Source organism: Leucopleurus acutus (genome assembly GCF_964270905.1).
Source record: "Leucopleurus acutus genome assembly, chromosome: 2".
NCBI lineage: Eukaryota > Metazoa > Chordata > Mammalia > Artiodactyla > Delphinidae > Leucopleurus > Leucopleurus acutus.
In genome coordinates this window covers 49,665,771-49,693,061 of record NC_139143.1, presented here as the reverse complement: position 1 = coordinate 49,693,061, position 27,291 = coordinate 49,665,771, and the positions used below count along the sequence as shown (strand labels likewise).

Here is a 27,291-nt window from a genome sequence, read left to right as displayed (position 1 = left end):
CTGTCGTTTTTTTCATATAGTGTCCTTATCTGACTTTGATATTAGGGTAATACTAACATTGTATCATGAGTTTGGAAGTGTTCCCTCCTTTTCATTTTTTGGGGGAGAGTTTGAAAAAATGCATTAATTCTTTAAATTAATTCAAAATTCATTAATTCTTCAAATGTTTGGTAGGATTCACTAGTGAAATGATCTGGTCCTGGACTTTTCTTTGTTGGGAGGTTCTTTATTCAATCTCCTCACTCATTATTGGTCTGTTCAAATTTTCTGTTTCTTTATCATTCGGTCTCAGTAGGTTGTGAGTGTCTGGCAATTTACCTATTTCTTCCAGGTTGTCTAATTTGTTGGTGTATAATTGTTCTTTGTAGTCTCTTATGATCCTTCATATTTCTGTGATATCAGTTGTAATGTCTTCTCTTCTGTTTATAATTTTTTTGAGTCCCCTCTCTTCTTTTCTTGGTTAGTCTAACTAAAAGTTTGTCAATTATGTCTTTTCGAAGAACCAACTTCTAGTTTTGTTAATTTTTCTCTTGCTTTCCTATTTTTTATTTTATTTATTTCTCCTCTAATCTTTATTATTTCATTCTTTCTGCTAACTGATCTTTGTTTTCTTTTTTCCTAGTTCCTTGAGGTACGTTAGTTTGTTTATTTGAGATCTTTCTTTTTTTTCTTAATATATGTATTTATAGTTATAAACTCTTAGAACTGCTTTTGCTGCATCCCATAAGTTTTTGTGTGTTGTGTTTCCATCTTCATTTGTTTCAAGATCTTTTTTATTCCCTTTTGATTTTTTTGACCCATTCATTGTTCAAAAATGTGTTTTCAATTTCCACACAGTTGTGAATTTTCTAGCTTTCCTCTTGTTTTGATTGCTACTTTCATACCATTGTGGTCAGAAAAGATGCTTGATAATTTCTACCTTCTTGAATTTTTTGAAACTTGTTTTGTGGCTTAACATATACAATAAGTCCCCTACATACGAACCTTCAAGTTGTGAACTTTCAAAGATGTGAACATGTGTTTACATGTCCAATCATGTAAGTTATTTCACATGTCTGGTGTACAGTGTTACATGCATGCATGCTCTACAAATACTTGTGCTTTTGTGTATTTTAATGTACAGTACTGTATAGAATACAGCAGTACAGTATCTTTACTTCAAGCCCAGGATGTCTGGAAGCAAGCATAAAAGCAGTGATGATGTAGCTGGTACTACTGTACTTTTCAAGGTACTATACTGTAAGATTAAAAATGTTTACTTTATTTTTTGTGTTTGTTTTTTATGTATTATTTGTGTGAAAAGTATTATAAACCTATCACAGTACAGTACTATATATAGCCGATTGTGTTAGTTTGGTACCTAGGCTAACTTTGTTGGACTCACAAACCAGCTGGACTTACGAATTTGCTCTCAGAATGGAACTCATTCGTATGTAGGGGACTGACTGTAATCTATCCTAGAAAATGTTCCACATACACTTGAGAAGAATGTTGTATTCCGCTGCTATAGGATGGAATGTTCTGTATATATCTGTTAGTTCAATTTGGTCTAGAGTGTTCAAATCTGCTATTTCCTTAGTGATTCTATGAATGATCTACCTCTGTTGAGACTGGGGTATTAAAGTCCTCAACTATTATTATATTGCTGTTTGTTTCTTTTAGTTCTGTTAGTACTTTCTTTATATATTTAGGTCTTCCAGTGTTGGGTGCATAAATATTTATAATTGTTTTATCATCTGGATTAGTTGATCCCTTTATCATTATAAAATGAACGTATGTCTCTTTTGATCATTTTTAGATTAAAGTCTATTTTGTGTCACATAAGTATAGCTATCCCTGCTTTCTTTTGGTTAACATTGCTTGAAATATCTTTTTCCATCCCTTCACTCTTAGTCTATGTATAGCTTTAAAACTAAATTTCTTGTATGCAGCATATCATTGGATCTTATTTTTTAATCCATTCAGCTATTCTGTATCTTTTGATTGAAAGATTTAATCCATTTACATTTAAAGTAATTATTGATAGGTAAGGACTCACTATTGCCATTTTGCTAATTATTTTCCTACTCTTATAGATCCTTCGTTCCTTGCTTTCTCTTTTGCTGTCTTCCTTTGTGGCTTGATGACTTTTTGTGGAAGTATGCTTTGACTCCTTTATCATAATCATGTGTATCTACTACAAGTTTTTCCTTTGTGGTTACCATGATGCTTACATAAAGAATCTTATAGTTATTACACCCTGTGTAAGCTGGTAATAACTTACTTTTGATAACTTACAGAAACTATAATTTTAGTTCTCCCCCTCTTACATTTTAGGTTATTGATGGTTATAGGTTATAGGTTATTGATGGTTATTAGGTTATAGGTTACTTTACATCTTTTTAATACTATGTATCCTGTAACAAATTTCAGTAGGGAACTTCAGCCTTACCCCCAGGTTCTGGGATTTTCACAATGGTGTATTATCTATGCATGGTTTTTATTTGGTCTTGTGAGGGGAACTGAAGTTTGGAATGACGTATGTCATCATCTTGATGACATTACCTCTGGATATTTTGTTTTCATTTTCTCCCTTCTTCTACTTTACTGTCTTTCTTTGCTCATTGCCTCCCCTTACAAAATGAGCGGTGAATCATTTTTAATAAAGGGCCACAGGAAGAAAGCATTTCAGTCCCCTTTTTCTCAGTGCTAGTGATATATTTGAACTAGCCAGGGTCATTTGTGGTGAGTAAAAAAGAAATATAGTGAAAGGCTGAGTGTAATCACAAGTAAAGCATGTGGATTCACCTAGGTAAGGCAATATGTGGTGTTGGGATTGGAATTTAGATCATCAGGAATGAATCTGGCCCTATGCCAGCTCCAGACAAGCTAGAGTGGTCAATCCAATCTAAATCTCCTTCTAGGCTGGATAGTAAGATCACAAAGGACTGTAAGTAATGGTGGGTATTTATGGCCACATTGAATTCAATATTTATTAAATGTGTCTTGAAGAGAAGATACATGCTAAGCCAAAAGAGGTAGAAGAGGTCATAGTCAACATTAAGGGAAAATGAAACAGAGTGAAATCAAAACAAAACAAAAGAAAACAAAACAAAAAAGTCCCACAAACCCATAAAAGGGAACCATTTTCTCTTTTAGCACAGAATAAGCTCTCAGTTAAAGGAAGGTTATGATTATTGTGTGGTAAATACCAAGTGTTGCATTTTAGATCACTTTATTCTGGATAGTAGCTTTAAGAAAGTTATTATTCTTATTTTATAGATGTAGCATTTGGAGCTCAGAGAGGTTGAGGGTTGTGTCAGTGTCCTACCTTGTAAGTGGTGAAGCTGATATTCAGATATAGATCTCTTTGATTATAAGTTACTCAGATGCACACAGATTAGAAAAGATCATCTTGGCTCCATTGGGTTTGGATAGTTTGTCAGATTCTGAGTGGGATGGAAGGGGGATGTAGTTAACCTATTGGACTCCAACATGAAACCAAAGGCCGTGGCTTGATTAGTTATTTCTTACCACACATCTCCTGGCTGCAATATCAAGCAAGGGATTTGAGTTCCGGGTTGAAGCGGAGGATGACAGGAACTTCTGTAAACTTACCTGCAGACCACAGATAAGCTGTTATACACTTTGGCAATTGCCTTGAACCCCTCAGCCCCCCAGAAAGGATGGTCCAGATGCAAAATTGAATGACTATGAAGGTAACAGTTATAGGGAAAATGAACTGAGTCAATGGGAAGCTTTCTTTGGGTCATTCCATGGTCTGACTGCCCACTCCTTTTCTCCTTCCCAACAAATCAGGATGCACCCAATAAGCTGTACACATTTACTGAGGTATCATGTCAGGCACAGTATGAGCTGCTAGCAATACTAAGTGAATTAGATGGTCTTTCTCTGTGCAGCTGAGATAAATAGATGATGGCTATCACTATCATGGTACCTGCTACATTATATTTGTGTGCTTGTCTCTGCGTTCACTCTATGTGTGCTCCTTTGGAGCAGAGAGTCAATGTTATCTAACTTTGTGTTCCCAATGCTTACCACAGTGCTTAAAAATAGTTTCTGGATAAATAAATACATTTTTTGGATAAAGTAATAAGGGAAAGACTATAACAAGTTTATATATTATTACAGGGAGACAAATAGACTTGAAAACAAATATGCCCATTAAAGATGCTGTGATTAAAGTCCACAAAGGAGTGTGAGAAAGAAAGGTAATTAGTTCTAAGAAGTAGGTGGTGACACAAAGAAGATTTAAAAAGTAGGTGATTTTTGAGGTAATTTTAAAAAGATAAATAAATGTTGGTTTGCTAGACAGGGATAGGGGAGAGGATATTAGAAGCATTGCAGGTAGAAAAAAAAAAGTTGAGCAAAGGTATGGATCATGGTGATGTAGAATAGCATTGTGAATGACAGAGATGGGAGGTGTGAGATATTTCCTGTGATGAGAACATAAGTTGTGGGCAGAAGTTTGTTGAGAGAAAGTTTCTAGAGAAGAGAATATATATGCCAATTAAGGTGTTTGAACTTTATCTCAAGGGCAGTGGAAGTCTGTTGAGGGTTTTAAGCACAAAAGAGATTTAAATAAAACTACTTTTTGCATTGTTGTTAAGGAAGATCTCAGTTAATGATTGTATTCAGGAATTTTTCACGAGGTCAAGATCAGAGTAGACCGTGTTTTAAGGAGAGGGAACAGCTGGAAGAATGTTGGAAAGCTAGAGATCAGAAAAAGCATGGTTCATGAAAAAAATGTTCAGAGCAGAGCGACAATACCTGGAGTTCCAAAGAGAAACGATTAGAGTCAAGCTGCAGCAGGGGGCACAGAAGGGAGAAGTGACACTGGAGAACTTAAAAAGAAAAGACAGAGTGTAGGCATTAACTGGATATGTGGGCGAGTGCGGGGGTCAGGTGACTCCCAGTTCAGCCTGGGTGACTGGGTGGACAGTTATGCCACTCATGACAGTAAAAGAGGTGGTAGAAGGAGCAGATTTGGGGAGGGGAATATGACTGGTTAAGTTTTGTGCATATTGTTTGGAAATGTGTGTGGAACATCAGGTTGAGATGGTTCAGTAAGCAGAATGCAGTTTAGGAATGAGGTTTGATGTAGAAATGACAACACTGGCCTCAGCAACATAGAGACCAGTAGAAGTTCAGGGAGTAAAAGAGATTACCTGGGAGAAATCTCATTCAATGTATTGTGAAATAAAAACAGTATGAAAAATAAAATCTTGGGATAGAGGGAGCGTGTCAACATTAAGTAACAGGCAGGGGAAGAAGAGCCAGAGAAGGAACTGCTGGAATTCTACAGTTTTGACTGGGCAGGAAAAAGATAAAGAAGTAAGGAACTAGAGAGATTCAAAGACAAAGTGAAGAATTAAATTTAAAATTTACAAATCAACAAAGAGGGAGAGGTGGAAAGTCCAGCAGAGGTAAATACTGTATCTGAAGAGAAGTGATGGAATTGGATGAAGAATAGTTGAAGGGGTTGAGCTCATACTGAACGGCAGATGGTGCATCCCATGAAACTGGAGGAAAGGGGGCAAATTGTCGACCAGGCAAGGAAGACTCCAGAATTAGTTATAGATTCAATGATGGGAATTCCCACCTGTTAACCTTGGTTTTCTCAGTAAAGTAAGAGGCAAATTCATTTGCTGAAAGAGGAGGGTTGATGGTGGCAAAGGAGTAAGAAAATGGATAAAGCGGTGGAATAGCAAATCTGGGAACTGGGAGAAGGCTTAATAGAGAAATGGAAGGATTTCATGGAATCCCAAGTCCCTCCTAATTTCTTGAGGGAAATTTGTTTCTGACTGTCAGAAAAAGAATAAAAATTTCCTAAGGACATGCAATCAGCTAAATAAATTGTGAAACAGAGATCATATTCTATTTTAATGAAGTATGAAAACTCACAGTTTTTATATCAAAATAAAAGCCAAGCAACTAAGCATTAGGATATATTGGGACTGGAATCACTAGTGTCCAAATGTCAAAGACGAGGGAAAGAATAGCATTGTCCATGGATAAAAATCAATGTATTGTGCCCCCCTAATTAACAAACAATTAATAAAATACTCCAAGCCCAAGTGTAGATTGTACTGCTATGCTTGTAGCAAGATAGGTTTTCAGACCATAAATTTGAGGTGACATAAATTTAAACAGCTGTGAGAATGCTTAACAGCTCAGCCATTAGAGCAGTGTCAGATGGTAGATGGCCATTCTGACCCAAAACGGAGGGTTTTTGTGTCCTGTGTATCAGAAGGACAGAGCAGAGGGTCCTTCCCTGGAGAAACATCTGAGTCCTAAATGGAAGGCCAGTGTCCAATTAAGAAGAACATTGGATCAAAAGCTCCAATCTCCTTTTCCCAGTAAAACAGACAATGTTCTGGCCAGCCTAATCAAGAGAAAAGATAGAAATTAAACATCAATCATCAATTTAAAAAGCTTTTAGTAACCTCGTTATAAAAATGTACTAACTTGATATGATTTAAAATCTCTCACAACCTAAGTGTCCATCAACAGATGAATGGATAAAGAAGATGTGGCACATATATACAATGGAATATTACTCAGCCATAAAAAGAAATGAAATTGAGTTATTTGTAGTGAAGTGGATGGACCTAGAGTCTGTCATACAGAGTGAAGTAAGTCAGAAAGAGAAAAACAAATACCATATGCTAACATATATATATGGAATTTAAGAAGAAAAAAAAAGGTCATGAAGAACCTAGGAGTAAGACAGGAATAAAGACACAGACCTACTAGAGAATGGACTTGAGGATATGGGGAGGGGGAAGGGTAAGCTGTGACAAAGTGAGAGAGTGGCATGGACATATATACACTACCAAACGTAAAACAGATAGCTAGTGGGAAGCAGCCGCATAGTACAGGGAGATCAGCTCGGTGCTTTGTGACTGCTTAGAGGGGTGGGATAGGGAGGGTGGGAGGGAGGGAGATGCAAGAGGGAAGAGATATGGGAACATATGTATATGTATAGCTGATTCACTTTGTTATAAAGCAGAAACTAACACCATGGTAAAGCAATTATGCTCCAATAAAGATGTTAAAATAAATAAAATTTCTCTCTGAAACCAACAGCCAATACTTACAATACTTAAAAGTAAAATAGCAGAAACATTCTTATTAAAGGTAAGACTAAGATAAGGATGACATCATAATTATTCATTTTATGCTATTCTGAAGTTATAGCCAATGGAAAAGGGCAGAAAAGAGAAATAAGAAAAATAATTATTGGAGAAGAAAGAAAAATTATTATTTACAGACTATATATCTATCTAGAAAACTCATGAGAATAAATTTGAAAATTATTTGAACTAGTTAGAGGGTTTAAAAAGATGATCAGTTACAAAATTAATATAGAAAAATTTACTAGATTCCAGAAATTATCAATTAAAAAGCACAATGAAAACAGTTCTGCCCACCAGAGTAACAAAAATTACAAAAAGTTATAATATCTAGGAAAAAATTTAATAAAAGCTCTGTTAGAGCTACATGAAAAACAACTGGAAAATTTTACTGAGAGACATTTAAAAAACTTTAAAAAGTTGATGCTGCTACTGTTTTCGTGAATGGTGAGATAGAAGAGTATAAATATATTGATTGTCCCCAAACAGATGTATTTATACACAAATCCCCAATTGTTTTATAAAACTAGTTAAAATTATAACTTTACCTACATACATGAGCTTATTCATGTATGAAAAGCCAAGAAAAAACACTGAAAAAAATGAGAGGGAATTTGTACCATCAGAAAGCTATATGTTATTATAAATGTACATTTGTATATCCATAGATTGTTTAGAACCAGAAAGAAACCCTAGTACAATTAAGAACTTAGAATAAGGTAAAGTTGAAATTTAAATTTGTGAGAAAATGGTGGAGTACACACTAGATGAAGCAGAATAAATGGTTGATTATAAGTTATAGCCTCTACTAGACCAGTGTAAGTGCCTGCCTGGATTTGCCGGCCTCTGCCTCCTCCTGAGCTGCCATCCCTCATCTCCTAACAGCTCTGCTTCCCCAGGCTCCAGGCACTGCCTCCATTGCTCTTTCTGTCACACAGAAGACATAGCAGTTCCAGCAGCCACGTAAGATTCAACTGAGTCGATGGAGCCCAGACTTCCCAGCAGCTGCCTGGAATGTTTAGGTAATGCAACTCAGAAGCACAAACCTTGGCCATCAAAAGAAAGGAGACAGAGTGGACAGATCAGTTCCTCTCTCCTCATCCCCCTCTGCTCCACTGGACTCATGCATTGGCTGTGTCAGCCTCTCCCTCTGTTGAAATCCTGCATCTGGGCAATGGCTGTGTTTTCCTGTGAAACTGTAGCTAGCCTCGTAAAAATGCACCACGTTTGATTTTCTTTCCTCTTTCCCTCCTTACTTCCTCATTTTCCTTTTCTCACTCTTGATGCCCTGGGATTCCTTTCCGCCCAAACCTCTAATATGTAAGCTTTTCCTCAGGCTCTGCTTTACAAGGAACTGGGGCTCATTCACATTCCTTCTTCACACTTCATACTAAAATACATCATAGATGGATTAGAGCATTACAACGTAAAAACAGTGCATAAAAGATGAAAAAGAAAATATTAGTGTATCTATCTATAAAGATGTATGATACAGAGGTGCAGAAAATCTTTTTAATCCAAAATTTGATAGATTTGACTTTATACAATCTTAAACATTTGCAGAAGTATCATAAGCAAAATTAAAAAACAAATATCGAAGAAAATATTTGAAATGACTTACACAGAAATAGGTTAACATACGTTAATAGATTGGTATAAGTTAATATATAAGAAGCACTTAATAAATACATTTAAAAAATCTTAATAGAAAAAAATAGACTAAGAATTTGAACAAGTAATCCACAAAAAAGAAACACAAAGGATCGAAAAACATGAAAAAAAAATTCAGACTTACTAAAATCAAGGAAACACAAATGAAAGCAACAATAATTTATTATTTTCTTCTAAAAGATTTTTTAAGGTTAAAACAAAAGGCAATGCCCCAAATCGGGGAGGGTGCAAATGTGCTTTCACAAACTACTGGGAGTTCTGTAATTTGGTATATTCTTTCTGGAAATATATACCAAAAGCTTTAATTTTTTTCTTATCCTTTAAACTAATAAATCCACATATAAAAATTTATCCTAAGGAAATGATCAGAGATCTAAGACTTATGTTGAAAGATTATTTAAAGCAGTATGGTCTCTTATTGTTGTTGTAAACAGCTGGAAACAAGACAAATACCAAAGAAAGGGACTGGCTAAATAGACTTTTGTATATTAATCAGATGGGATTTTCTGCACCTATTTCATATTTTCATATATGAAAAGTTGTGGGAAAATGTCCTTAACATATGCTGGAATATAAAAAACTGCTTAAAAAATTATGTAAAATAAAAATTTAAATAGAAAAACCCAAAGGATTTACGTAGTATATGCAACTCTCTTCTCTCCTTTAACATCCTTTCCAAGACAAAACTAAACTAAACTCAACATGAACTTTGGAATGTTTGGAAGCACGAACATTAATAAAAAATTAATGATGAGTCACTAGTGTGTTTTTTCTAGAATAACTTTTGCTAATTTCTTAATCATAAAATATTATTTTTAAATGATTTTGAGCCATAGACCTAAATGTGAAAGATGAAACTATAAAAATTCTAGAATAAAATATAGGATAAAATCTTTAGGACCTTGAGGCAGTTGCAGATTTCAAAGCTCAAACTATTTTATGATTTTAGAAAAAAGAAGTGACAATTGGTCTTTATTAAAATTTAAAAATTTTGCTCCTCAAAAGATAATTTAAAGAAATTAGAAGGCAAGCCACAAAATGAAAGAAAATATTTTCAATGCATGTTTTTAACTGCTTTTATCTAGAATAGATGAAGAATCCTTATAATTCAATGAGAAGACAACCCAATTCTGAAAATAGGCAAAATATTTGAATACACAGTTCACAAATGAAGATATAAAATGGCCTCACCACATGAAAATATGGTCAAAATCATTAGTTATCATGGAAATGCAAATTAAACTACAAAGAGGTACCATTATGTACCCACTAGAATGGTTGAAATTAAAGGCTGATAATACTAAATGTTGGCAAGGATGTGGAACGAGCAGAACTCACATATGTTGTGTGAATGTAAAATGGTGCCACCACTTTGAAAAACTGTCTGTTTCTTAAAAAGTTAAACATATACCTACCATACCACCAGCCTTTCTACCCCTAGGTATTTACCCAAAAGGAAGAAAAATATATGCCCACACAAAATATTGTGTGTAATGTTCCTGGCAGTTTATTTGAAATAGTCCCAAACTGGAAATAATCCAATGTCCATCAATTGGTGAATAAATAATCAAACAGTGGTATATCTATACAAACGAATATTTTTCAGCAATAAGAAAGAATGAATTCCTGATATATACACCAATATGAAAGAATTTCAATGTGATTTTGCTAAGTAAAAGAAGGCAGGTACAAAAGATTTCATGCTGTATGATTAGTTTTCATTCTCTATAGCATTTTATATAAATGTAATCTATCCAGAAAACTAATCTAATCAAAACCAGATCAATAGTTGCCTATGGCCAGGAGTAGAGGGAGGGATGGTTGGTCAAAGGACACAAGGTAATTTTGGAGAATTATGAAAATTTTCTGTATCTTGATAGTGGTGACAGTTTCATGGATACATATATTTGTCAAAACTCATTGAATTGTATACTTTAAATGGATGTATTGATAGTTAATAATATACAAATTATATATCAATAAAGTTATCTAAGGATTATTTTCTTCCTGTGTTCCTTGCTGGCTGAAATCTACTCAATCTTGATTACTCCTTTGCTTATTGCCTGTTCTCCTACTTATTATTGTTTTGCTATAGTAGATTTAGGGATACAATTATAATTGCTTGTGTGTGTGTGTGTGTGTGTGTGTGTGTGTGTAAGAGAGAGAGAGAGAGAGAACTGAGAAAGAAGAGATTGGAGATTCCAAAATGCTAGGGGATTTTTGGTGAAGAGGAAGTTCCAGAGGCTTGGAATCCAGAGTACAGGTGGATGTATGGGACTTGGAGAGTGATGACAGGATATTGGGAAATTTGAGGTGGACTAATGAGAATCTGAAGTAGCCATGTCTGATAACCTCAAATGTTCCACAAACGAAAAATAACGTCTTCTGAGAGATGGTCCCGGATGGGCTGGTAGTTGAGGAGAGTACAATGCACTATAGAAGTCAACAAGAAATGAATAAAGGGTTAAATTGAAACAGGTGAGGGTCAAGGGATGAGCAGGAAACTCCAGAACAAGGTGAACCCTCTTCGTGCTCTCAGTGGTTTTTCAGGCCCTTCTCCTCCTATGATGTCCATGGGGGAATAGCACATTGCTGACCATTGATTATCATCCCACCTTACTTTCTCATATCTGAACTTCACAAATATTTCACAACTGTCTAGAGGTTCAATGTGGAGAAATTAGGAAATGGAGGTTCTTCTACCCTGGTTATTGATAGGTCTTTGTTTGATTTTCTTAAGAATCACCAGATCTGGTCTCTCTCCAGCTGATGGAGGAATAATACTCATGATGTAGATCCATCTCCAGTAAGCAACATTCCCGGTCTTCCCTTGCTAAAAGGAATATATTATTTTGCATGCAGTATGTCCATTGAAGATCCTTTGCTTTCTACCAGCATGGTGAAAATGTAGTCCTGCTTAGGAGGGTCCTACGTGTCTACTAACTGGGTTGTGAGGTTGGAACTATGGCTGAGAGGATCTGTGCCAGATAAATGTATTATAATGACTTTAGTCTGTATCATCAGTCTTAGATAATTGTACAGCAGCAGACATGACTTTCTTCCAGAGGCAGACTGTTAGAATGCATGACATAATAGTGCCATGATTAATCTGATCTAGCCCTCATGGGAGGCTCAAGAGGTACAAATTCACAGGCTCCTATAACTACTGTAAAATGATACATCAACACGACATTTGGGGGTGAAGCATCAATCCTAATATATATTGTTAAAAATAACACTTGGTGAAAATAAATACTTGGCTGGTTAGACCCCAATAAAGAGGACAATTAACATTATAAAAAAGGTATACTTCTGATATTTTAATTTGGGTTTTTAGAATTTAAACTTAGATTGCTGATACTCATCATTGCATCATTATTGAGAATACAGAAAGATTCCCCTCCCACCTTGCTTCTATTTTTCAAAACTCGGTAGAAAATTTATGTATGATATTGCTGAAACATACTTTCCAAATATTAGTAACTGATCTCTATGTGATCAATTGTGTACTTGATTAACCTTAATTGCCAAGATAGCAAAGAAAAGGGTACTCTTACTATTTTCTGATGTTTTGTTTCTGATCATAGTTGTAGAAGAACTAAGATAAATGGTTTCAGGAGAGAATAATTAGGAGGCTAATTGATTAAGATCTGTTTATAGTTGTATTTTCAAGGCATTTATTGGTCTTAACTAAAAGATTCTATTTTCATTCAAGATATTAGGGCCCACTAAAAGTAGTGAGGTAATCAAGTACCGGCACAATGTGTTATCTGGGAGAACAGGGAGTATGGGGTCCTGCAGAGCTGACTGTACTGTATCCTTTTTTTTTTTTTTTAAGCTAACAATGAGATTGAAAATTCCAAAATACTAGGGATTAATAGGTGGAGAGAAATATCCCAGGGGCCCCTAGAGGCATAAGATCTAGATACACAGGGAGGAATAGGGCCCTCTGTTCTGAGGGTTTTACATGCATTACATTTAATCCTCACAACTCTATGAGATAGTAGTATTATTGTCTCTATTTTTCAGGTAAGAAAACTGAGGCACAGAGAGATAATTTGTGCATATTCATAAAGCTAGTAAGTGGAGGAACAAAGATTTTCATCTTTACAATCTGGGCCGAAATTCTTGTAGATGTATTATGATTAGTAGGTAATATGTTTTATCAAAAGTAGCTAGCATGGTGTCCTTCACATAATAGATGCTTGAGGTGCCAAAAATATCAAATGGCATTAATTGATTTGGATTTCGTAGTAAGACAAAATCAGCTGGTGTCTATAGATCTTAAAGTCTCAACCCAATAACAAATTGTAATCCTTAAACACAGTGTAAGGGGGAAATAACACACATACTCTGTTCTTCCTGTTATATGCAGTCAGTGTGGTCGATATAGGACCCTACTCTGCAAACAAAAGTACACAGTGTGTGTGGTGGAGAAGCCAGGTTGGTGAGGGGGCTGAGGAAGAGGAGACTGCTCCCATCAATCACGTAGAGTTCTTTGATTTGCCCTCACTGTTAAAACGACCAGTTAAATCAATAACTTTGGAGTGGAAGTGGGAAGATTCAAACTTGTTAGGCAACACATGGAAAAAATAATCAGATCAGTTGGCTGATAGCCCCCAATCAGTGCTTGCAAAATTAAGAAAGGAACTCCAACTGGTTACTTATTTCTTGCAGACCCTAAATTCCCAGGTATTTTATTGAAGGAGTTTAACGTAAGGACAGATGCTAACACTTGACCCATTAATTGTTCTGTTTTAGCAGAAGAGTGGGGCGTGGAGGAGGTGTAGGGTGTGGAGGTGGGTAAGTGCACACTTGACTTCATACTTTTTGCTTTTTTCAAGGTGAATCTTGCTGGGTTAATCTCCAAAGAACCATACTTAGTGGTGTATTTGCTTAAGGAATGCTAGCAAATGTATATCCTTTCTCCATTCACATAATATTAAGAGATTTTCAGTATTCTCCTCGTTGAATTTGATATCTTATATACCACAAAGAAGTTCCACGATAGAAGATTTTTATTTTAATTAAAAAAAATTCTTTTGCTTTTTAGCATTTCTGTCTCTTGCTTGGAACTTTGGAAAGAACATATGAGGCCTTCCATAGTTAACAAAAGCAAACTAAAGCAAATAATCACCTTCTGGTACTTCTTTCCACATATTCTAATTTTTTAATGGAGAAAATGCATTCTTAAATTAAATATGCATAATAAGGAATGCTAATAATAAGAATAAAGTGGAATATGTGAGAATGAATGTCGTGTTGTAAGCAAAATGCATTTGAGTTGCAAAGGATAAAAGCTGGCTTGAATTAGTAAGAATCAGTGCAAAAAAGAAAAGCCTCATAATGTTCATAAATTGTTCATAATTGTATGGATTTTAAATATAAAAGTTGGCAGTGGCAAAAGCTAAAAGCCATTAGGAGAGATACCATTGTGCAATGTACTAGGAGCAGCAAGTCACAATCTTATGAAATAAAATCCCTGCTAGATTTTTCTAAAATTTTGATAACCATACTTGAGACTTACCTTGATGTTTACTACAATGCATGCATTGTTCAGCATGGCATGGCCTAATGCATATATGAATCATATTTGAAAAGAGCTACTAATTAACATGAATACTCTTCTTCCATGAAGGTCGTTTATTGCAAAGTTCTTTTTTTTTTTTTCAGGCTGAATATAGCTAAAGGAATCCTTAACAACAGCCATTAGTTTAAGAGACTAGTCTGTTTTCTCCCTGACATTGGGTCATAGTTTTAAAGAGTCTTTTTCTCCTACCAAGAAGCCATAAAAAACAATATTTAAGAGAAGTAGAGGAGAAAAAACTATCTTTCTCTTATTGAGCAGTACTCCACTCATTGTTCTATTGTCATCAACTTTATTCTCTCATCAACTTCTTGTTTTAGTATTGAAGAATTATTTAGCTAAACTGTTAGACTTTATTTCAGATTAAATCAGTAAGTTGTTCTTTGAAAACTGGGTTGCCAGTACTTTTCTAGGATTCATTGGGATGGTCCCTAAAATGTTTTCCAAATAAGCAAAAGCATTTTGGGGCTTTGTTCTACTGCACTGGAGGAACTTTCAGAACATTTCACTATTTCAGTTTTGGGTCCAGTAGATTTTTTAGCTTAGATGTTTCAAGAAAGTTAGCCAAGTTGAAGGGATTCCCAAGGATTGTTGGGAAACAATATTACCCAGAGCCAAAAATGTCTCTAAGCTCAGTACCTTTAGTTGGAGCTTTGTCTCCATTTCTGATGGTTAATTTTATTTGTCAACTTGGCTAGGTTATGGTACCCAGTTGTTTGGTCAAACTCCAGTCTAAATGTAGCCATGAAGATGTTTTTTTTAGATGTGACTGATATTTAAATCAGTAGACTTTGAGTAAAGCAGATTATCCTTAAAAATGAGGATGAGCCTCATCCAATCAGAACAAAGACGGAGGCTTCCCCAAGAAAGAAATTCTGCCTCAAGACTGCAACATGGAAACTCTGCCTGATTTTCAAGCTTGCAAATTCTGGGCTCAAGACTATAATACCAGCTCCTCCCTGAATTTCCCACCTGATGGCCTGTTCTACAGACTTGCCAACCCCCACAATCATGTGAGCCAATTCCTTAAATTTACCTATCTATCTCCATCTTATTGGTCCTCTTTCTTTGGAGAACGCTAACTAATCCACTACACCATTTAAGTAAAATGAGTGGTAAGTTTATGGTACAAAACATGTTCTCTTAACTGCTTGGCCTGTAAAATAGAACTGGATTTTAGGCCAGGTTTTCATGATATAACAAACCGATTAAAGAGCCAATCACATTGTGATTTTGTCTACATGATACCAGATATCCTATTTGATAAATACATACATTCTTTTTACTCATCAATCTGGTTTGAATAAGTCCCTAAGAATTTGTCCATTGTGTGCAGTTTTTGATGTCTGAAGACTGTGGAAGCGTTACGCGGCTTTTATTGGAATGGACTGAACCGTCCCAGTGAAGATTGGCTTTTGAAAATGACCAAGAAGCAGTTCTTACACTGTGGTTGTAATGCATTCCTTTTTATATTACTTTACATTTTGAACCATGTGTTTTAAAAGTTGAAATTAAATAAAAACATGGAAAAAAACCTTTAACCTTCACCCCATTCCCCCAAATATCTCACACTACCAGTTAGCCAGTGAAAGGGGTACAAATGTGGTCAATAGATGGGATGAAACCCCTCAGATATCACCTTTACCATCTTCCTGATATCCCTGTTCATGGAGTCAGTGTTCAAACTCATTATGCTTATTGATGGTTCATCATGTACGAATGAATGTCTTACTCAGCTCAACAACAGATATGTATTTTCTCACAGCTCAGAGACTGAGAAGTTCAAGAGCAAGGTCCAGCGGGGTTTGGTTTCCTTTGAGAGCTTTCTTGCTGGCTTGCACACAGCCACTTTTTGCTATGTTCTCACATGGTCTTTCTTCAGTGCATGTGGAAAGAAAGACCCCACCCTTATGATCTCATTCAACCTTAATTACCTCCTAAAGGCCTTGTCTCCAAACACAGTCATATTGGGGGTTAAGACTTCAACACATGAATTTGGTGCAGGGGATACAATCAGTCCACAGCAACGAGGCACTCTGTTTTGTACTCAAAATATTTCTTTATCGGATACTCTCCTGGAGACTGCAATGGTGTAGGGGGGAATGAGCAAGTGAACAAACGTCTACAACATGAGTCAGAATGTGATATATGCTAAAAGCAAGGGTCTACAGCACTGTAAGGGATGGAGTGGTCACATTCAGCTGAATGATCAAGAGAGGGTCCTGAAGAAGGAGCCCTTGAATTAGGCACTGAAGGGAGGTAGGGTTTCAGTCAGTGACAAGGTGGAGAGAGGATTTGCATTGTAAAATATTGGCATAAGATAAGCAGTCAGGGAAGACCATGAGAATGAAAATGGTCAGGGAAGACAGGCTGGTCCACGTTGTCTGGAGCTCACTGAAGTATAGCAGGGATTATAGTAGAAATGATAGACCAGAGGCCAGAGAATGAGGCCAGAAAACAGAGGGGCTGAAATTTCAAGGGACTTGCTGGGAAGGCATTGGTGAGTCACTGAAAACTTATGTCTTGGGCAGTGCTGGTTATTTTACAAACCACTTTTCACTGCTACTGAATACACTGACTCAAACATCTTTACTAGAGAAGTCTGATTTTATCATTAAGAAACTGATTCCTTCAACATTGGAGCAATCCCTCTCCAAATGGAATCTTGCCCTTGTGCAGAAACATGTCTGTGAGGGATGAACCTGACAGGGATTGGGAAGGCAGTCGGGGAAGGAAGTGAAGAGGCTCTGAATGGAGTAGTTTCTTCAAATGAATAGCAGCAAGGATGCTGCAGTGTGTTTTCCTGTTTCGGAAGTTTAATTCTTCACGGTTTGTTTGGCTGTCAGAACGCTTCACGTTTTTATTTGTGAACATACATGGTGATCATCCTTAAGACAAAAAAATCTGATGGCAGGTCCCTTGATGCCCTTGTTCAGAGCAGATGTTGCAATCAGAGCTGGGCTTTCAATTCTCACCTCTGAGATGTTGTAAATTGCATTAAAAAGCATCTCTCCTACGCTCTTCATGTTTCACATACAACTTACTAAGGTAATGTTGGAGGAAAAAAGTTGAAATAGATGAACTTAACAGCTTCGTAGATCACTGAGACAGAGCTATTATCTGCATTGAAGCAATTACTCACAGCTCATGTTACAATCAAAATGTACAGATTCAACAGGAAAATCAAAACGAAAGAGATACACACCCTTAGTTCATCAATACGGAACAGCTCTGTGGACCTATCAGTTTTAGAAAATTTTTAAACATTACTTTTTGTGTTGGGGGACCAGAGAGGGGTAATGGAGGCAGAGAAAATTGGTCCAAAGACAGTGTCTTCACATAGAAAATAGTAGGAATCAAAGGATTATGGAATTATATTAGAAATTTTGTAATAACCTATAAAGGAAAAGAATCTGAAAAAAAAATATGACTGAATCACTTTGCTGTATACCCAAAACTGGCACAACATTGTAAATCAACTGCATACATCAATAAAAAAGAAGAATTATGGATCCAGAGCTGAGAAAAGAAGTTTTCTCTTTGTGGGAAATGACTTTCTCTTGTCCCACTTCTCATGAAGGGGAGATCTTCTCTCCAGCACTCCTCATGTATGGCCATCTCACCTCTCCTTGACCTCTTCCACAGGCTGAAGTTCGTACACTCCAGCTTGTTGTTTGGGCTCTGTTGGACATAACCTAAGTCTGGATGGCAGGGTGAAAATTGGATAAACAGCCACACTAACTCCAGGGAGATTTTTTTTATGCGAACGTCTGTTTCTTGAATTTGGCCATGGTAAGGTCTAGGGGAAGGGGGAATTTCAATTGATGAAATAAGATCAAGAAGATGTTGCCTCACTCAACATCTACGTCCCTCCCGGCATCACAGAGGGAGGAAACTCTTTCCAAGTTTCCTCTGTTACTGGGTTTATGCCCAATTCTAGTTTGGGTGAGATCAACTGAATGTTTTTTGTGGTACTTTGCTGTCCTACAGGTATAGCCTGCTTTGAAAGGAACTCCATGCATACATATAAAAATATGGACTTAAAGATAAGTAGAGCAATCAACAGATTTTTATTAAGTGTGTCCCATGTTCCCAGCATTGGGTGATATACCAAAGTGTATTAAGAAACATGGAGGAATGAATCCTTGCACATAGGAAGCTTAAAGTTTTAATAGGAAATTGAAGCGATAAAGAGCAAAAAAGACAACCTATGATTTGGTACTAAATTGCAAGGTACCAATACGAATAGCTGTGGATATTTGTAATAGGAGAAGACAAGGTGGACTTCTGAACCTGGAGAAGGCTTCACACAGGAAGTTTGAATCATGTAGGATCTAAGGTGCTGAGAAGCTCTGAGCAGGCAGAGCCTAGGGGAGAAGCATTTCCAATGGGGGAAACTGTGAGCCACCAACAAAGGTTAGTAAGTCAACTGATTGTCCTTCCACTTGCTAAGAGCTAATTGTATGTGGCATTGTTATCCCCATTTACCAATGGGGAGATGAAACTTGCCAGCAGGTAAGTAACAACAACAGCAATAATCGCTAACACTCATTTAGCACTTAACAAGTTCCAGGAAGTGTTTTAGGCACTTTGCATAGTTTAAATTTAAGCCTCATAACCACCCTCACAGGTAGGTACTATTCTTATACATACCCCATTTAGGCATGAGGAGATTGAAACACAGAGCCCTTCAGCGATTAGCCAAGGTCACACAGGCAGGAAATGGCTGATCTGGGATGAGACCCAAGCCTCTCTAGTTCTAAAGCCCACACTCTATGACACTGAATGTCTGAGGAGGTTTCAATGTGCAGGAGGGTGTGTTTGTGAGAGGTGAGGAGAGGTGGGTGGGCACTATTCTCATTCTTAAACAATTCTTGGTTTTAACTTGTGAAAGGCCATAATGAATTTAAACTTCCAGTCCGAACACCAAAATTCAGGGTATGAAGACCATTTCAGGACACCAACATTACATAAAATAGGCATCGAGCCCTTTTGGTACAGAAGGAAACTCATGAGAATGTTGGTCTCAAGACTTCGCAACAAAGCAGCCTTCCTCCCTGGACCAGGGTCACTGGGGACTCTAGAGAGATACAAAAGCAGAGAAATGCCTCCCCACCTCTGTGCAGCTGCTGCTCTTATGAAGCACCTGTTATGAATTTAGAAACATTCCTGAGGTCTCTGTATTTACCTCTTACTCAGGCTTGGATCCCTGAATTCTGTGACAATATAGGATTATGTGGGCCCTCTTTGCATCTCTTGGTAGAACAACCAATCAACCTAATTGGAAAAAATATATGACGTCAGCCTGGTACTCAGAACAGGCCATACGCAGGGAAGAGAGAGAGAGAGGTAATCAGAGAGGATCCAGGCTAGTTTTTTCTTATCAAAATCCCTTCCTCTTATAGACACCATATTGCCAAAATCCCATTAGTAATGATTCATTTCTTTAGGCTTTTTTCCATAATAAAGCCAACAAATCTTCTGATCCAAGTGTATCTAATCCAGTGGTTTTAAACATAGAGTCGTAAACAGAATAATTTATTTTTCTCAAATGAATTCTTAATTATAACCTCAGTATATAAGATAAAAGGTGAGCTAGTCTGGGGAAATCAGATACCAGTAAAAGGAGAGTTTCTCTGCTGGCTTAGCCTTTGCTGTATTCTCCACCTTAGCCCCTGAGGCACCCCCAACAGAGTCGCTGGGCTGTGGAACTTACTATGAAATCTTTCATGTACCTCAGTTAGGATGCAAGTAACAGAATATCTGACTAATCAATGGCTTAAACAAATAAGGTTTTTTCATTTTTCTCATAAAAATAGAAGTCTGAAGGGAGTGGGCTGCCAGTGTTGGTTCAGTGGCTCAGAGATCTCAGAGCTAATGTCTTTGTGATTTTCTTGCTTTTTGCCTCATGATCTGAAGAAGGTTGCTTCAGCTCCAGACATCACATTTTTGCTCAGGGCAAAAAGAAGATGGAAAGGCAGTGCAGCCATTTCTGTTCCCTAAAAATCAAGAAAATAAAGGCTTCCCTGAAGACTTCCAGTAGACTTCCATTTAGGGCTTGTTGGCCTGAAATATGTCACATTGTCACTCTAAGATGCAAAGAATTCTGGGAAAATAAATATTTAATTAGCCATATTGCCACTTCAAAGAATATTGGGGTTCTATTCTCAAGAAAGAATATTGGTATGTATACTAAATAGATAACTAACAATATAAGATATAGCCTGATTTTTCTCTTTATGTACTTCAAGGAAGGAAAACATTACATTTTGAAGTTTTCATGATAGAAACTGCATATAAAATTTTACTAGGAAACTGGTGATTTCTCTTTGGATGGCAGCAAGGGGGTAGAGGTTCCTGTAGGATGTTGATGGGGAAAGGATGCTGAAAGGGGACAGAGGTGAAAAGAAAATGATAGAAAAGCATTAAAGATGAATTACTGGCAATTCATAGGGGACTCGGTGCAATTTTGATTGAGTGTACATAATTTATCTAGTAATTTGTCTAGTAGGATATCAGGTATTCTGGAACAATGAGCCTAATATGATACAGCTTCTTAAGAAATAGTGTGTTGTCTTAAGTGTAAGCAGTGTGGCTTGTTCAATCAAATACATTTGTCTGATTATCCATAAAACTGATTTGTTGAGGCAAAACTGAACTTCTTAGATATACGACAGAATAGAGGTAAGAGTTGGTAAAACGTGTTTAAAAATACACACACACACACACACACGTGCTCCCATGTCTCTCCCTTTCCTTTAAACTGATAGTCAGGGGACAGTTTATCCTACCTGTTTTGGGGTATAGTTATGAAACATTTTCAGTGGAGAGCATGAATGAGCAGGGACTTGTCCTGAAAAACAGAACACAAATAAATTATTAATCATGTTTCTCTTTGTATATTTACTTGTTTTGCTTCTGAAGGGAGTATTAGTCTACTAAGAGATGAATAATTTGAAGATATTCCAGACGGGTAATCAGTGTGATTTAAAATTTTTATGGCACGAGAACAGAGTTGTCGCTTGGACTTTTGTTTTTAGAAGGCACTTTAGATCTGTGCAGTTAAAAACAAATATTTTGCAGTAGAAGGTTACTGTCTTCCATGAAATAATGTTGAATATGTTCTTAAATCCTCCTTCTGTTTTTTAAAAACTGATGGAGTAGAAGAGCTGAATGGGTCTACCAAATGGACAGGAAAAGCTATCACGCAGAGACGGGAGCCTCGGCTCCCGGCAAGCAACGACTGGGAGCTTTATTTAATCACCATCATCACTATATAAAAAAACAAACCACAAATTCCACTTCCCTTCCTTTGTTTCCCAATCAATTGAGACAGACTTGTTCTCTCCATTCTCAGGCCAGAAGGAAATCTAAAGGAAGCACTTTCTGAATTTCATATTTAAGCAAAGTGAGTGAGACTTCAGCCAAAGGGGTTGCTGCTCGGCCAGTAAGATGGGTTTGGTGATGAGATCACCTTAGAGGACCAGGAAGCAGGACAGATGTCCCAAGGGCAGTGCTTTTAAAAACTGTACATCCTGACACATTAGGGAACCATGAACTCAATTAAGAGGGCTCTGACTGTATATTATTTCTTATAGAGTTCCACAGAATAGAATAAAATAAAATAAGTCACATGTAGTCAGAGTATTATTTATAAAATTTTTGTTTCAATAATATATGTGTGTCCTTATGTAAATCATATTCCTTTACATGGGCCATGGTCAAAAAAGTCTCAAAATATTGCTCCAGGGCTAAGTGTGAAAGGACAGTTGCTCTTTTCTTACAACCTCGATTGGAAGGAGAAGGAGAGGTGGAGAAGGGGGGGATGTAGTGTCCCTGGGCTCCTTTGTCCCTGTTAGCACACGCCGTGGCTGCTAGCACATGTAACTGGGGGTGTGTACATCTCCAATATTTGCACATAGATATTCTTCCACACGACTTGGAGGAGATTTTTGCCGAGTTACTCATCCAGAAACACCATTTGGATTAATTGGGATTGCATTACATTTATAAAATAATTTGGGGGAGAATCGACATCTTAGTTGAATCTGCCAATCCAAGCATATGGGGTGTGTCTACACTTATTCTAGTCATTTTCTAGATCCCTTAGGTCTGTTTATGCTATCTTTTTAAAAAGCTTTTCTTTTTTTTACTTGTTGACACCTATGTGTTTGGCATGTTTTGGTTCTAGTTGTTTGTTTTGTTTGTTTGACAGCTTTTTCTCCAGACGTACTGAACTCTCAGGCTCATAGAACTTGCAGATGTCTTCCACGTGTTCCTTCCTCTGTTCAAGCTGTTCCTCTGTGCAGAAAGCCTTTTCCTGCATTTCTTGAGGATGTTAGAGCAGTTGTTACCACTGCTCGGCTGCCCCCCCCCGGGTGGAGCTGTCTCCCAGGGGTCCTGCAGCAGTAACCCCCTAACTAGTCACTCTGTTTCTCCTCTTACCCACCCACCATTCTCCACATAGCCATTGGGATGATCTTGAAAAACAAAAATCAGATCACAACAACAAAAGTCACTTCCCTCCCTAAGACTTCTAATGGCTTCTACTGCCTTTGTAAAAATCCAAACATGTTTCAAGACCCACAGTGCTCCCCGTGATTTGGTTCCTGCCCATTTCTCCAAACTTGTCTCCTGAACTTTTCCTCATCGTTCATGATGCTTCAGCCACACTGGCCTTCCTTCAAGCCCTCAACTCAAAGCCTGTCCATCCTCTGACACATTGGCTGTTGCCTCTTCCTGTGATCCTGGGATGCACCTGCTCTAGACGTTGATCACGTGGCTAGCTCCTTCTTGTCGTGTGGACACCAAACAAATGTTTTATTTAATTTTGATTTTGAGAGGCCTGTTCTGAACCCTCATATAAAGTGGTACTCTCCATACATCTAGTCACTATCCATTATCTTTTTTAAGACTTTATAATATCTGCTATTTTCTTATTTGCTTCTTTATTATCTATTTCCCACTCCCCCACCTCCCCATCACATGCTAAAATGCAAACCCCATGAGAATAAAGACTTTGTTAGTGACTGATATCTTCCCAGCCCTACAAAGGCACTAGATAAATGTTTGATGAATTAATGGATAGTCCCATAAACTAGGAACTATACCAAATACAGAGTACAGAAAACACTCAGTCCTTATCTTCAGACACTCTATACTGTGAGGGCAGTGATGCTGTGAAAATCACCTGCTCTGTTTTAGGAAATCATTTTACTGTTTGTGTGTGTACAAGCAGGGCTATGTGAAAGGGAGCCCGTTAGAAATTAACTACTGAGAATATATTTTAAATGTTAAAGATACATTTTAACTATTAAAAATATGTTCATTGTTAAGAATATATATTAATTTGATTTTACAATGTGTTTTGAAGACTTTGCTATAGCTAAACACAGAACCTCTGGAGAGATACTCAGATGAATAAACAGTTTCCATCCTTGAAGGAGGATGCTTTTAGTGAGATAAAGGAACTGGTAACAACACAGTAAGGCAATGGACTTGAACAACGGTGGAAAGGATGCCCTTGTGAGGGCAGTTATGGGACACTGGGGCTCAGGTTGGTCCAGTGTTGTGATGAACATTCTTTCCTTTTTCATAGTAAACCATTACCAACCAATCACAGTTGAATTTAAACCCATCTGGGTGAACTTAACATTCTCCCCCTACAAGAAGTCATGGTAATTTGATCTACAATTCAGAAGCAGACCCAGAGAATGAATGAACCTTTCTGAGGAAAATCCTGTGGTATGTTCTAAAAATGAATATTGCATGAATGAGATTAAAAGCTTCCAAGCCAGTCAGTAGCGGGCCACCTGGCTCGTCCCTCCTGTGGCTGGGATAGAATTGGAATCTGTGGCTCAGCACCTGCACGCGTGTTGCCTCCTCCCACTTAACTCCAGTGCTTGAGGAGTCTGTTAGCTTAGAATTGGATGATGCTTCTGTGCAGAGTAGTGCCAGGGTGTGCAGGGGCCAGGCGCATCTCTCTTTGGATCTTAGGTTGTTTAGCAAGCTTCCATGTGAATTTTTACATTTCTACTGGCCACAGAATCTCCTCTGAAAGAGATCCTGTGTTGGATGAGTGTGGAAATCTCAGAGCCAAGAGCTGGAGGATGGGCAATAGAATAGACACAAAGAGAAGCCCTTCCAGATTCCAGACAGCATGGCGGAGCCATTACTGCAGGACCTCATCAGCAGTTGAGGTCTATCAGAAGTCTTAAATGTCAGTCTAACATATGAATTAATGATCCCAGATTTGAATAGAAATCTTCTGAAATGATTTTCTTTTTCCTAGAGGGAGAATGAAGGTATAACAGCTGGATTCCTGGAGACTGTATAAGAACCTGGTGCTCTGGGTGTCAGTGGGGTGCAGTCTTCTGACCCCAGCTCACACTATCACTTCTTGAAGTTCAAGACCATCACCATGAAGATGGGATTACATAATGAGTGTCTCAAGTTGCCAGTTAAGTACCAAGTATGTAGTGGGGCAGTGGTAGCCTGCCGTGTCTCCATCACAGAGGGAAAAAAGGTGGTTTTCCATTCTGCGTTCTGTGAATCTATGGACTGTGTCATTTAGTCTTCCCTCTTCTTCTCAGCCCTACCTAGAGCTTGTCTGGAGAAGGCTGGGGAGCTATTCCCCACCCCTCCGCCAACTCTAACACTTCTCATTACCATTCTATCAAGCAGTGGCCAAGTTCAGAGTTCACAGGAAGGCAAGGTCTATGAGAAGCCCTGAGTCGGTGGCCATGTGTACCTTGTCACTGCAGGCCACGTCTCTGGGCATACTTTTCCACTAGTCTGAGTCTATTCTTCTGTAGACCTAACTCCAAAAATATCGCTAGAAAAATGACTTGAATGCAAATTAGAATAACATGGTACCCTTGATCCTTATCTAGGCTGGGGGTTTTCAAGTGTTTCCTTTGTGTGGTGGTGCCAGTGTCCCCCATAAATTCTTAATAGGTATTTATCATAGAACCTTGACTTTATACCAGCCAACTGTGTCAAGATGGCTCAGAAGATCCTTTCCTCTGAAATATACTGCTCTTATAGGGCAGGCAACCCACCCCATGAGAAAGAGTAGAACTTTATGCAAACTGTGATGCAGGGAAACTTGATTGAATATCCACTATTCTGGAATCTCCATTCTTCTTTGACCCGCTGCCCTTAACCCCAATGACCATAGGCCCTCCATGATGACATGCCAGTTAAACTTATCTTGTGATATAGATCGTTCCACTCACTGTCTACTTAACCGTAATTGTGTTGTGTACTCTCATACCAGATTTATCAAAATAGCTGATATACTAAACAACTCACACTAAGGTACAAATACATATCTGGTTAAAAATTTGTGTGGTACCTCTTCTATATGGCGTACCTGAAATTTTATTAAGCCCTCCAGCCCTTAATTAAGGAGAGTATTAAATGATCGGAATTCCAGCTGCTAAGAGAGGGTACTATAAGTGTTTCTGAGATCACGCTGTTTTGGACATTGCTTAGCTGCACTTGTGTACACAGATCTTATCATTTTTATCTGTAAACTATCGAAACCACTAAGAAGAGTTTAAAATTGAACTGTATAAGGTGTTCATGGACTATCTTTTGCAAAGCTTCTGAATGGTGATTAGAGAAATTTTTGTGCAAAATCAGTGAAGATAGACCTAAAGGGAACTTTGCTAATGAGACACCCTCTGTGGACAGCTGTGTACTTATCAGCACACACACCTGGGCCACTCTCGCATGGCACCCAAGTAGAGAAGGATTATAATTCTTATTGGCTTTCAACAGCTAACAGCAGTCAATTCTGCAATAGGAGTTTTGTATTAATGGGCAGCAAAGCCAGAAACAGAGGATCTCTAAGTCTGAAAGTGTTACACTAATTATGTAACTTTTGTCAATTTCAGTTTTTACTTTCTCTATAGGAATTTTGAATCTGACCTGCTACCATGTTTCAGGAAAAGAGGAGCATCCACAGGATTAGTTTCACTGGTAAATTTTCAACATATTCAACTAATGGTGTCCTGTTCTACTCTTCAGTGAACAACATCATATTAAGTTGAACCATATGAAACTGCTGTTTCTGTAAGTCAAAAACAGTTGAATATCAGCAATTTCATATGGTTAACCTATGAGAATAATGGAGAGCGTCCCACCAAGCATGAACCCCTTTGAGCCAGGAGAAGCTATGCCGTAGCAATACATGCCACATTTCCATTATAAAATAGAATAGTGTTAAAGAAATTAATATTAAGCTTGCCCTAAGTATTGCTTTTTAATAAATCTCTCTAGTGAAGTGAATTTCTGAGTTAGTGTTAAGGCCATGGCCCAAGTTTTTATTTCACCTTTCTCTTTAATAATTAGAACTCAAAGCCACCATTACAGTATGCTGATGGCAACATAGAACATGAGGAGAGGAATATCCAGAATGAGAACTTGCTGATCTGAGGGAAATCCACTATTGACGTAGGTATGGAGAGGATAATTCAGTGGTCCAGGAACATTGATGGGGTAAGAGAACCTCGGTCCTAATTCTGAAAAATGTTGGCCCCAAGGTATCTGATCAGTTGCTTGGAGTATAACAGCAAGGCATTCAGAGGTGGGTCAAATGCTATGAATTGAGCTGGCTTTTTGTTTTCACCCAGGAATCTTTCCAAGGGTGGTTGATGTATATGGTTAAATCTGGAGGTAGAGGGGAAGGATATAAGTCCAGAAAAGAGACGGATAAGAGTAAGGTGGGGTCTTATGCCTTAGCTGGGTTGAGGGTTTGGCTTCTGGTCCTAGAACAGGAGTCCTCAGCAGAGCAAGCAAACAGAATTAAGGCTTCTTCCTCTTAAGGTTGAATTACTTAGGCAGATACCCGTTCTAAGTTGAAGCCAACACAGTAGGGATGTTCAGCTAGAA

At 37.6% G+C, this 27,291-nt stretch overlaps 1 protein-coding gene across 2 annotated transcripts in view; it reads left to right on the top strand.

The window, feature by feature from the left end:
* Window positions 1-24,832, top strand: part of LOC309957787 (uncharacterized protein) — a 177,443-nt gene extending 152,611 nt beyond the window's left edge. For both annotated transcript variants that reach the window (XR_014325986.1, XR_014325987.1), the window contains one exon: window positions 24,686-24,832. The gene's annotated coding sequence lies outside the window, so the exon portion shown is untranslated. The remainder of the gene's footprint in view (window positions 1-24,685) is intronic.
* The last annotated feature ends 2,459 nt before the right edge of the window (window positions 24,833-27,291 follow it).